The sequence below is a fragment of the Platalea leucorodia genome, assembly GCF_965183815.1.
Source record: "Platalea leucorodia genome assembly, contig: HAP1_HAP1_SCAFFOLD_313, whole genome shotgun sequence".
Taxonomy (NCBI): domain Eukaryota; kingdom Metazoa; phylum Chordata; class Aves; order Pelecaniformes; family Threskiornithidae; genus Platalea; species Platalea leucorodia.
In genome coordinates, this window is record NW_028121263.1 from 50,306 (window position 1) to 61,708 (window position 11,403).

An 11,403-nucleotide genomic window follows, 5' to 3' on the forward strand; every position below is an offset into this window, starting at 1 on the left:
GCATCCAGGAAATCCCCTTTAATTGAAGAGCTGCTATCTGCCAGGCCACATCTGACACAGCGTGGTGCAAGGGTCAGACACAATCGGATCGAACATTCACAGAATGAGAATAAACCAGGCAAATTATCTCTAACTAGAATTATCACGAGAGAAACGATCAGACTCATGGCCTAGGATAAACTCTGGGAAATGTGGAGAGGAGGGGAGGCGGGTTATTGTCAGAGAAACAGCACCCATTGGATCACTTCCCACAAGGAACCCTTGATTTCTTTGTTCCTCATGCTGTAGATGAGGGGGTTCACTGCTGGAGGCACCACCGAGTACAGAACTGCCACCACCAGGTCCAGGGATGGAGAGGAGATGGAGGAGGGCTTCAGGTAGGCAAATGTGGCAGTGCTGATAAACACAGAGACCATAGCCAGGTGAGGGAGGCATGTGGAAAAGGCTTTGTGGCGTCCCTGCTCAGAGGAGATCCTCAGCACGGCCCTGAAGATCTGCACATAGGACACCACAATGAAAACAAAACACACAAAGCCCACAAAGACACCAACGACAAGAAGCCAAACATCCCTGAGGCAGGAGTGTGAGAAGGAGAGCTTGAGGATGTGGGGGATTTCACAGAAGAACTGGTCCACAACATTGCCGTGGCAGAGGGGGAGTGAAAATGTGTTAGCTGTGTGCAGGAGAGCACTGAGAAATCCACTGCCCCAGGCAGCTGCTGCCATGTCGACACAAGCTCTGCTGCCCAGGAGGGTCCCGTAGTGCAGGGGTTTGCAGATTGCCAGGTAGCGGTCGTAGGCCATGACAGTGAGAAAATACAACTCAGCTGAAATCAAAGAGACAAACAGAAAGACTTGGGCAGCACACCCAGAGTACAGAATGGCCCTGGTGTTCCACAGGGAATTGGCCATGGCTTTGGGGAGAGTGGTGGAGACGGATGCCAGGTCGAGAACAGAAAGGTTGAGGAGGAAGAAGTACATGGGGGTGTGGAGGTGGTGGTTGCAGGCTACAACTGTGATGATGAGGCCGTTGCCCAGGAGGGCAGCCAGGTAGATGCCCAGGAAGAGCCAGAAGTGCAAGAGCTGCAGCTCCCGTGTGTCTGCGGACACCAGGAGAAGGAACTGGGTGATGGAGCTGCCGTTGGACATTTTGTCCCTCTGCGCATGAGGATCTCTTCAAGAAGGTAAAAGAAGGGAGAAGTTAGGGCTGACCACTTCGATAAAATTCTACCCAGGTTATCCTAGAACCCCCCCAAACTGACTTTCACTTTTCAGGAAGAGCTTTGGTGAGCTGTGGTTGGTGCTGGCTGAGGGTGCCCCAGGGAGCAGGAGGCTCTGCAGGAGTCAGTCCTTCCCTACAGCAACAGGTAAATAGGAACACAGGGTGATCTCAGATTAAATCCAATCCTGATATCAAGGAGCTTTTCAGCATTGTCACTCCCAATTCACCTGACTGCAGAGCAGAGCTGTGGGGAGTTTGGGTTGTGCCTTCTGTTCTAGTTGTCCCAGCACAGCTGAGGAGTGGTTTGAATGCAGCAATGCCTGGCATTTCTGCTGCACTGCAAGGGAAACCTTGTGGGTGCAGAGACTGGGCACAGGGACTGTCCCTTAGTGCAGAGTGAGGACAGCCGCTCTGCCCATCAGCCCTGCTCTCAGCTGCCCTGTGCTGGCAGCTCTTCCACCTGGACGACTATCGCACTCGGGTGTTCCCCCCAAAAGAAAGAGGCCAGTGCTGGGAGCAGGGGAATCCAGTGTCCAAGTGCAGATCTCCATACCCTCACCCCATCCCATCGTACCTGAGGAGGATCTCAGCTCTGCCCTCCCAACCAGGGAAACAGAGGGCTCATTACAGCTGCCCACATGCAGCCACCCAGCAGCGTTTCAATGGCCTTAGCACCGAGGTGTCTTCTCCAGGGGGCTCCTGCATAACACAGAGATGCCCTGGGAGAGGTGTGCCCCACGGGAGGGCAGCCTGCAGCCCAGCAGGACCTCCCAAGGACAGAGTCAACTCTCCTACATTTGTTACGTCCTGAAGGGAGGGTGAGATCAGTGCCAGCTGCACAGACTGCAGTACCCAGAGCCCCACAGGTGAACAGGGTGCGAGCTGGATGCTTTTCGTCCATGGCCATATGTGCATGACAGCACACGCAGCGTTGGTGTCTGAGCTGCACTTGAATCCTCACCCCCCACATCAGTGAGTGTAACAGTAAGAAGAAGGGCGGCAGGGAGAAGAGGAGAACATGCCAAAGGAGCCCTGACAGGGGAGGCAGGAGAGGGAGACAGAGTCACACACTTGAGTTTTTGCCCTCTGTGGTGGTCAGGCTGCTTGGGAAGGCAACTCATGGCCACCTCCCCATGCCATTAAGGGCAGAAGGTCTGCTGTGTGAGTGAGGAGACCAGGGGGTTGCTCCTGGGAAAGCACCTGCACTGCAGGGGATGGCAGGGAGATGTCTGAATCCCTCCTCCCACAGCATTGCTGGGAGCAGGTCTCCCTTAATTCCTGCCCATGGCTCTGCTGCCTTCAGCTCTTCTTGGCCACGACCCCTTTCTCTGTCCACAGGTCTCCTCCCTCTCCATGCTCACAGAGCCCATCTCACCTGCTGTGTGCTCAGCTTTGCCCTGCAGGCTCCTCCCAGCAGCAGGGCACTGAGGAGAAAACCCAGAGCACAGACTCCTTCCCCTTCAGTTAATCTCCTACTTTGATATCCATCTTTAAATAACCCTCTGCAAATGTCCTCTGGGTGATGTAGAAGTCTGAACAGCCCTGACCCACGCTGCAGCGTTTCAACAGCAGAAGGACCCTGCCTTGCTGGGGGTCACTCTTTCCACCCACAGCTTCTCCCTGCAGAACCACGGGGAGCTCCCTGCTCTGGCTGAGTGCTGACCCTGGCAGGCAGCGGAGTCCCTGCCCCAGGACACCATCCCCTGGGGTGCAGGGACCCTGCTCGGAAGGACAGCCCTGGGCACCCCGGATGCACACCTGGAATAATATCCCTGCTGCCGGGAGAAGGCCGCCGTCATGTCCTGTCTGAGCAACCCTGACCCATGCAGCACCCTGCCCTGCCCTGCTGGGGCTTGCTCCTTCCACCCAGAGCTTCCCACAGTCCCAGGGGCAGCACCCCAGGCAGGCTGGGCACTGACCCTGGCAGGCAGCAGAGTCCCTGCCCCGGTACACAGCCCCCTGGGGCACAAGGGACACTGCTCAGAAGAACAGCCCTGGACACCCTGCCTGCATGCCTGGCTTCACACCCCTGCAGCCATCTCCAGGAGAGTCGTGATGCCCTGTCCCTCTGACGGTGCAGCAGGAAAGCCCTGCTCTGGAGCATGACCTCTTCCTCCAAACCAGAAAAACCAGGAGAGCCATCCTGACAGGTCCTATCCGCTGTGGCATGGGCCAGGTCTCGGAGACACTTGCAGGAACCCATCTGCATTGACCTGCAGCCAGGGACTTACTGCGTCAAGGGCTGTAAGGATCTCTCCCACAGTGAACTCTCACCTGTCCTCCCATGCCAGACTGCCTTTAACCTCTCTGTTACTTATCTCCTCACCCCTCGCTGCCTGCAGGCAGTGCCCTCAGCCCTGCTGCCCTTTGCAGAGGAGCTGCTCCTGGGCAGAGCTGTCTCTCTGCAGCACTGCCTGGTTGCCATGAGCTGCCTCCATCCCAGGAGCCCAGCCCAGCTCAGCAGCAGAGGCCCAGCCCAAGGCGCCACTTTCTCTGCCCCCTCTGGGCTCCCTCCAGGTGTCCCTGGGGCTCCTGGGAAACCTGCTGTGAAACAGGCTGAAGTAATAACTTGTGGTCCCTCTCCCACCTCTGGAGAGATACTTCTTTCCAGCAACTTCTCCTATCAGAGAGAGAGAGCTGGGCATGAGAATCCCCTTTCCTTACTTCTGGTATGGGACAGGAAACCTGGACAGTGAGAGAGCTCCTTTAGCTCTGCTGAGGAAAGGGATTCAGCTGAGTCAATTGAGGCTTCTCATCCTTTGTTTGTAGTCCTGGGGCTGGAAGGGCACTCAGCATGAGTCATCACCTCAGCAGCTGGACCTCCAGCTGAAGGCTTCTTGGAATGTGGTACACAAAGAAGATGCTAAAAGCACTTGCCCTACAGTGTTATCATCTGAGCGGCAGTGAGCACAGCTGGGTAAGGAGGCTTCACAGCATGCCCATATGTCTTTCTGTCCTCGCTTCATTTTTTTCTGGAGCATTGCTCCAGAACACAGAAGAGTGTTCTTCCTTGTTTCTCCACCTGTCCGTGGTACTCTTGCTCTCTGGGGTTGGGGTGGGGATGTGGGTCAGTTTTTGTTCTGACGCTGACTGTGGAGGTCCTTCCCCTAGGGGTATCTTCATGGAAACTCGGTGCCCAAGCTGCATTTTAAGCTGTGACAACTCATGGCATTCCCTTGGTAGTAGTGGAGACTGAGCTGACTCATTCCTCATTCAGCTCAGGGAGGGACTTTTCTATGAGTAATGGCATGTTTTCTTCCTCAGAGAACTCTCTCATCCTTGGACAGGTCCTCATACCCAGAGGGAGCAAATGTCCAACAGCAGCTCCATCACCCAGTTTCTCCTCCTGGCATTCGCAGGCACACGGGAGCTGCAGCTCTTGCACTTCTGGCTCTTCCTGGGCATCCACCTGGCTGCCCTCCTGGGCAACGGCCTCATCGTCACAGTCATAGCCTGCAACCACCACCTCCACACCCCCATGTACTTCTTCCTCCTTAATCTCTCCCTGCTCGACCTTGGCTTCATCTCCACCACTCTCCCCAAATCCATGGCCAATTCCCTCTGGGACACCAGGGCCATTTCCTACTCAGGTTGTTCTGCCCAGGTTTTTTTCCTTGTTGTTTTTCATGTCAGCAGAATTTTTTCTTCTCACACTCATGTCCTATGACCGGTATGTGGCCATCTGCAAACCCCTGCACTACGGGACCCTCCTGGGCAGCAGAGCTTGTGTCCACATGGCAGCAGCTGCCTGGGGCAGTGGGTTTCTCAATGCTGTGCTGCACACGGCCAATACATTTTCACTCCCCCTCTGCCAAGGCAATGCTGTGGACCAGTTCTTCTGTGAAATCCCCCACATCCTCAAGCTCTCCTGCTCACACTCCTACCTCAGTGAATTTGGGCTTGTCATGTTTAGTGCTTTTGCATTTTGGTGGTGTTTTGTTTTCCTTGTGGTGTCCTATGTGCAGATCTTCAGGGCCGTGCTGAGGATCCCCTCTGAGCAGGGACGCCAGAAAGCCTTTTCCACGTGCCTCCCTCACCTGGCTGTGGTCTCCCTGTTTATCAGTACTGTCATATTCACCTACCTGAAGCCTCCCTCCATCTCCTCCCCATCGCTGGATCTGGTGGTGGCAGTGCTGTACTCAGTGGTGCCTCGCAGTGAACCCCCTCATCTACAGCATGAGGAACCAGCAGCGCAAGGATGCAGTGTGGAAACTTTTATAACCGGATGTGTTCCTGGAGCAATAAACTGCCCATTGTCTTCATAGCTGTTATAATGTAACTCATTGCAGGTGCAGCCTGTCTTCTGTATGTTTTGTTATTGTTGTGGTGGTCCTGTGGCCACAGGCAAGGACAGGCAATGAGCACTTCTGTGACAGAGCTGGCCTCCATAACAGCATTTCCAAAAAGAAAGGTGATGTCCTCAGGGCACTGCATGAAGGCTTAGTTCTTCTTCCAGAGATTCTCTCAAGAACAAGCTCAAGACAGTGCCCTGGTGAGGAAAACACCAGTGAACAAGTGAAGCGTGTGAGTGTGCAGGGCTGGGGCACACAGCAGTGTCCTGACACAGCCAGGCCTCCAGGGACAGACTTGTAGGACCAGCAGAGCAGGGTCTGGTCTGTGCCCGTGTTTGCCTGACACCCTGGGCAAGGTGCCCCAGGGCAATGGCCACAGACCAGCCCCTTGCAACCACCATTCCCAGCACTGGCCTCTCACTCCAGCTCGGAGAGGTTCTTTACGGAGGGACACCAAATGACTAGGTCAGACGTCCATGTTTGCATTGTACAGAGGAGTCTTAAGCATGCACAGAGCGTGCATGTGGGGAGATGAACCAGAGGGAGCCTGAATGCCATCAGCTGTTCCTAGAGGTGCCATGAAGGCCTGGGGGACAGACAGTGCCTACAGGTCACTTCACTTTGAGAGTAACATCCCATGGAAAACCACCTGAATGCAGCATTGGGATGTGCTTCTGTGAACCGAGGTCCCTGTGTCCATTCCTCATGCCGAGGGGCATCGCAGACAGATGTGGAGCAGGGCGATACACCGCAGGGCTGAGGTGCCTCCCAGCCTCTGGCAGTGGCAACAGGAGGCCAGAAAGTCATTGTGCCTGCTGCAGTGCCCTGCCTCCGCACGTGCAAGGGAAGGACTCGTGCCTCTGAGCACCCTTGTGTGTAGGAGGAGTGCATGAGGCCAGCTCAGATATGGACACCTCACAGGGCCCTGCCCTTTCTGTCTGTGACTCCAGGTACAAACCCCCCTGGCCCAGGGAGATTCATCTCCCCCGCCTCGGACAGACTCATTGCAAATGCTCCTGTCTGTTCACGTCACCCTTTCTGGATTGTGCCTTCAAAGGTGTCAGAGCCATCAGAGAGGTTCTGGGGTCCTTGGAAAATGCAGACAACATCACCTCAGTCCCTGGGAAGGGGGTGGGCCAAATACTGCTGCAGCCATTTCCAGGTACTTGTAGGACAAGGAAGGGATTGCCGAACCTGTATGGGTAGGGGAAAGAAGGGGATGTTTTGTACGTGGGCCTTAGGAAGGGTTTTGACGTGGTTTCCCAGAGCCTCTTTATGGCCACATTGGTGATACCTGGACTGAAGAAGTGGGTGATGTAGTGGGTGGGAAGGTGGCTGGTGGATCCAGCCCAAATGTCAGCAGTGGTAAAGTCCTCCTGGTGGCCACTTCCTAGTGGCATCCCTCAGTGCAAGCACTGGGGCCAACACTCTGGAGTGTCTTCATTAACTGCCTGGATAATGTGCCGGAGTGCCTTTTCAGCTCCTTTGTGGATGATGCCAAAGTGGGCAGAGCTCTTGAGTGACCTCATCTTGTTCACCATGCCTTGAGCAGGACAGGCGGATAAGGTGATGTTCAGGGCTCTCTTGCAACCTGAGTTATTCCAGGATTCAGTGAATCTTTCAGTTCACAGAGAGGGCAGTATCTGGAGGCATCATCCTTGAGCTTAGTGGGGACTTCCTTTGGCCAACAGCAGGTGACCCTGTTTAGGACAACTGAACTTTTCCCTGCTCCTTATGTTCAGGGCAGCCTATTGAGGTAGTCAGGGGGGCAGATGTAGCCATTGCCATAGCCATCAGCCATCTTCTCCATCAGCTGCATATACTAGATCACCATTGACTGTAATGGCAGAAGTCTCATGGACATCTCTACCTTGCCTAACCTAATTCAGGGCAGCTACTCAATGGCCAAATACAGGCCTGTAGTGCTATTCGGGATGCCAGGGCTCTCCAGCACAACTGTGTGTTTGACACCGTTTGATTCTCTTTCCCACAGCATTCTTCTGGAGAAACTGGCTGCTCATGGCTTGGACACACATACTGTCTGCTGGGTAAGTAACTGTCTGGATGGCCAGGCCCAAAGAGTGGTGGTGGAAGGATTCAAATCCAGTTGGTGGCTGGTCACAAGTGGTGTTCCCCAGGGCTCAGTACTGGGGCCAGTTCTGTTTACTACCTTTATCAATGATCTGGATGAGGGGATCAAGTGCACCCTCAGTAAGTCTGCAGACAACACCAAGGCCGGTGGAAGTGTTGATCTGCTGGAGGGTAGGAAGGCCCTACAGAGGGATCTGGACAGACTGGACCGATGGGCTGGGGCCAACTGCATGAGATTCAACGAGGCTCAGTGCCGGGTACTGCACTGAGTACTTGTGTCACAACAACCCCATGCAACGGTACAGGCTTGGGGAAGAGTGGCTGGAAATCTGCCTGGTGGAGAAGGACCTCTGGGTGTTGGTCGACAGCCGGCTGAACATGAGCTAGCAGTGTGCTCAGGTGGCCAAGAAGGCCAGGAGCATCCTGGCTTGTATCAGGAATAGTATGGCCAGCAGGAGTAGGGAAGTGATCATCCCCCTGCCCTCGGCACTGGTGAGGCCGCACCTCGAATCCTGTGTTCAGTTTTGGGCCCCTCACTACAAGAAGGACATGGAGGTGCAAGAGCGTGTCCAATGTAGAGCAACAAAGCTGGTGAAGGGTCTAGAGAACAGATCTTAGGTCTGAGGCAAATGTTGTTTAGTCTGGAGAAGAGGAGGCTGAGGGGAGACCTTCTCGATCTCTACATCTACCTGAAAGGAGGTTGCAGCAAGGTGGTGGTCGATATCCTCTCCCAAGTAACAAGCAATAGGAGAAGAGGAAATGGCTTCAAGTTGCACCAGATGAGGTTTAGATTGGACATGAAGAAAAATTAGTTCTCTGAAAGGGTTGTTACGGACTGGAACAGGCTGCCCAGGGAAGTGGTTGAGTCCCCATCCCTGGAGGTATTTAAAAGACGGGAAGACGTGGCGCTTCGTGACATGGTTTAGTGATGGACTTGACAGCGCTAGGTTAATGGTTGGACTCGATGATCTTAAGGGTGTTTTCCATCTTCAGTGATTCTATGATTCTTTGATAATTTGGGAAACATTTCTTCTACCGAACCACAGAGCCACTGCAATGGCCTCCTTCCAATTTCCCTTTAAACCTTCTCTTGACTATCATGCCTACAGCAACATAAACTCTATATAGGAAATGGAGGCAGCAGTGGGTTCTATCAGCCCCTGCTCTACACCCCCTGCCTGCACTGGGAAAGGAAGAAATGGGTTGAAAGGAGAAGTGATCTGGGGCCCAGCTTAGACAAGTGCAGGGTCATCCAGTCCACTGCGAAGTCGGGAGATCAGGAACAAGTCCATGGGCAGAGGTTTGTGCTCTGCCAGACAGTGCCAGAGGATGGTGCTGGCCTGCCCACACAGAGTGCAAAGGAGGTCTTGTTTTCATGAGTGCTGTGGAGAAAGGGGGACTAAGAGGCTATCTGTACTCAGGGAGAAGGAAAGTCTTCTTCAATACCATCAAGAAGGAGACTCCCAAAGCCTTGAAGAAGGAGATCCCTCTCTCTTAGCTTTAGAGGAACAATTCCACCCAAAGAGAGATGCCTTGTCCTATTTCAGATGCACTAAGATGGGCAGAGAGGCCTTCACAATGTTGCCAGTTTTAGCACCAAACCCTCAGGACATCAGCTTCCTTCTGGAGTGGAAGGAGACAGTCAGGTGGCCCCTAGACAGCAATGAATGATCTCTGCAAATCTCCCAGAGGTCTGCAATGAAGAGGCCAGGTGTCAATTGGTCAGTCAGGGCTCCCCTTGCAAGTGCAGAGGAGGAATCGACTCCTCTCCTCTACCTTTAGAAATCCATTTCTGCAATAAGTTGAACTGTGTCCTGAACTTCATTGACAAACCCAAGGAAAACTAAGGAGATTACTCTGACACTAAAAACCACCTATCCTTTAGGTGTCCAACATTGTAAAGACAAGGCAGGTAGCATGGAAGTCACTCCACAGAAGCTGCTTTCACGGTTAAACATCTCTTGACAGCACCTTTTAAGATTTGCTGCTTCTCCCTCACAGAATACTTCACAGAATGGGTCTCGACTTCTGCAGGGATTAGGTCACCGAGCTGCCAGCTATCATTGCCATTAATCCCCTCACCCTCTCAGAGCTGCTCTGCTGAGGAACCCTTTAGCACCCAAGGCCATGACTCCTCAGGGAACGTACCGAAGGCCTTAGAAATGTTCTGCACAAAAGGGGAAGAAAAATCGGAGATTCCTTCAGTCTGGAGGAAGTGCCTCAGCACAAATGGCATTCCCAGCTGACCCACAAAGGCTTTACAAGAGCCTTGAAAGGAGCCCTGATAGACTGTTCTTTAGGGGCTGTGGGAGGAAAGGAGATGGTGCTTCACACAAAGTCTGCTGGGCTTCTCTTTCCCCCCGCTAATGCTCCCAGCACATCATAGATTCATGTCAGTGGTTTGTCACATTTCACCTCAATTTTCATTGGTTTGGCTGTTTTTAATTCCTGGCCTGCCTGCCTTCTTACCTGCTACCCTCCTTTGATATTCCTCCTTCCTCTGTGATATTTCTTGGGAAGCGAGACCTGTGTCAGGATCTCTACCCCCTCCTTTGATGTGGGTTTGTTGGCCCATCTCAGCTAAGCTGCACAGAGCCGGATGGGTCTGAGGTTTTCAGGCTTGTGTAGGTTTTGTGAGCAAAACCAGCAGGACAGGAAGGAGATGGCCCGCATAGGGGAAGGCTGTTTGGAAAGAAGCGCTGCACCAAGAATTCAAACTTTCCAAGCCCTCAGAAAATAAATTCTTGACTTGGTAAGGATGAACTCCTTACCAAACCGAGCTTCATTCCACAGGAAAGAAAAGAAAAACAGAAAAAGAAACAAAACCCCAAACACCACAGGAGAGAGAAGGCTCAGTCTCTCATTAGTTTATTTAGTTTCTTTATTTGCTTGCTTTACAAGGTAATTTTTATCCCGCAACTGAATGAATTTCCCTTCACCACCCATCTCCCCTCCCCCCCCATCTTTTTAAATCTTTTTATGCTCTTAGGTTTTTCCTTTGGTTATTCCCCTCTTCTCTGCTGCTTTTCAAGTCTTCTTTACTTTTTCCCTCCGACAGCCAGAAAGGTTTATCAAAACTGTTCTTCAGCAAGAAAGTTGTCAGTGACTGAGGAGGAATCTGTTTATAAAGCTTTCTGTTCTACCTGACAAAGTTCAAGCGTGGATGGAAAGACAGTCCTGAAAATGGAATAGTTTTAAACACGGGATGTTTGTCTTCTCCCTCTTTGGCTCTGGCTTTCCCTGAAAACCCAACCTTTCCCAGGGAATAAAACTTCCTCTTCTTTCACTCACCTTCTTACCTTTACTTCCCACACGCCCCCTCATTATCATCATCTTCATGCCGCCTTCTCTCTGCTTCTGTCCTAATCAAAAGGTTAAAGGCACTTGGCTGAGCTGTTTTATCTTGCACTAGAATGCATTGTAGCTCATCCTAAAAGATACCTGTAAATAGATTAGAATAAAACTGGTTGAGAAACATCTGTTTTTTCCCCACTGACTGTAAAGGGACTGTTGGGTAGAGAGCTCAAATACAATAACTTGCATCGTGTTTATAGTGGATTCCTGCTCTAACCCCCATACTACGTTTGCTCCTAGGGCATAAAATGGGGCCTTCTTGCTCTAGGTTGATTCTTCTCTCCTCTCTTCTGTTTTCCTTCCAGCCTTTGCGTGAATGTCTCCGTGAACGCCTTTTCTCGTCCTTCTACATTCTTTTGCTCTGTCTCATCTTCTTGTAACCTCCTCAGGCATTTGTTTCCTCTGCTGACCATCTGCCCTTGCTCACTGCAAGTCCGATGCAGAA

The 11,403-nt window shown here is 52.5% G+C and overlaps 1 pseudogene across 1 annotated transcript; it reads left to right on the forward strand.

The window, feature by feature from the left end:
• Positions 1-4,531: 4,531 nt before the first annotated feature.
• On the forward strand, positions 4,532-5,442 carry LOC309604030 (olfactory receptor 14J1-like; annotated as a pseudogene). Its single transcript has one exon. The product of its transcript is annotated as an olfactory receptor 14J1-like (transcript).
• The last annotated feature ends 5,961 nt before the right edge of the window (positions 5,443-11,403 follow it).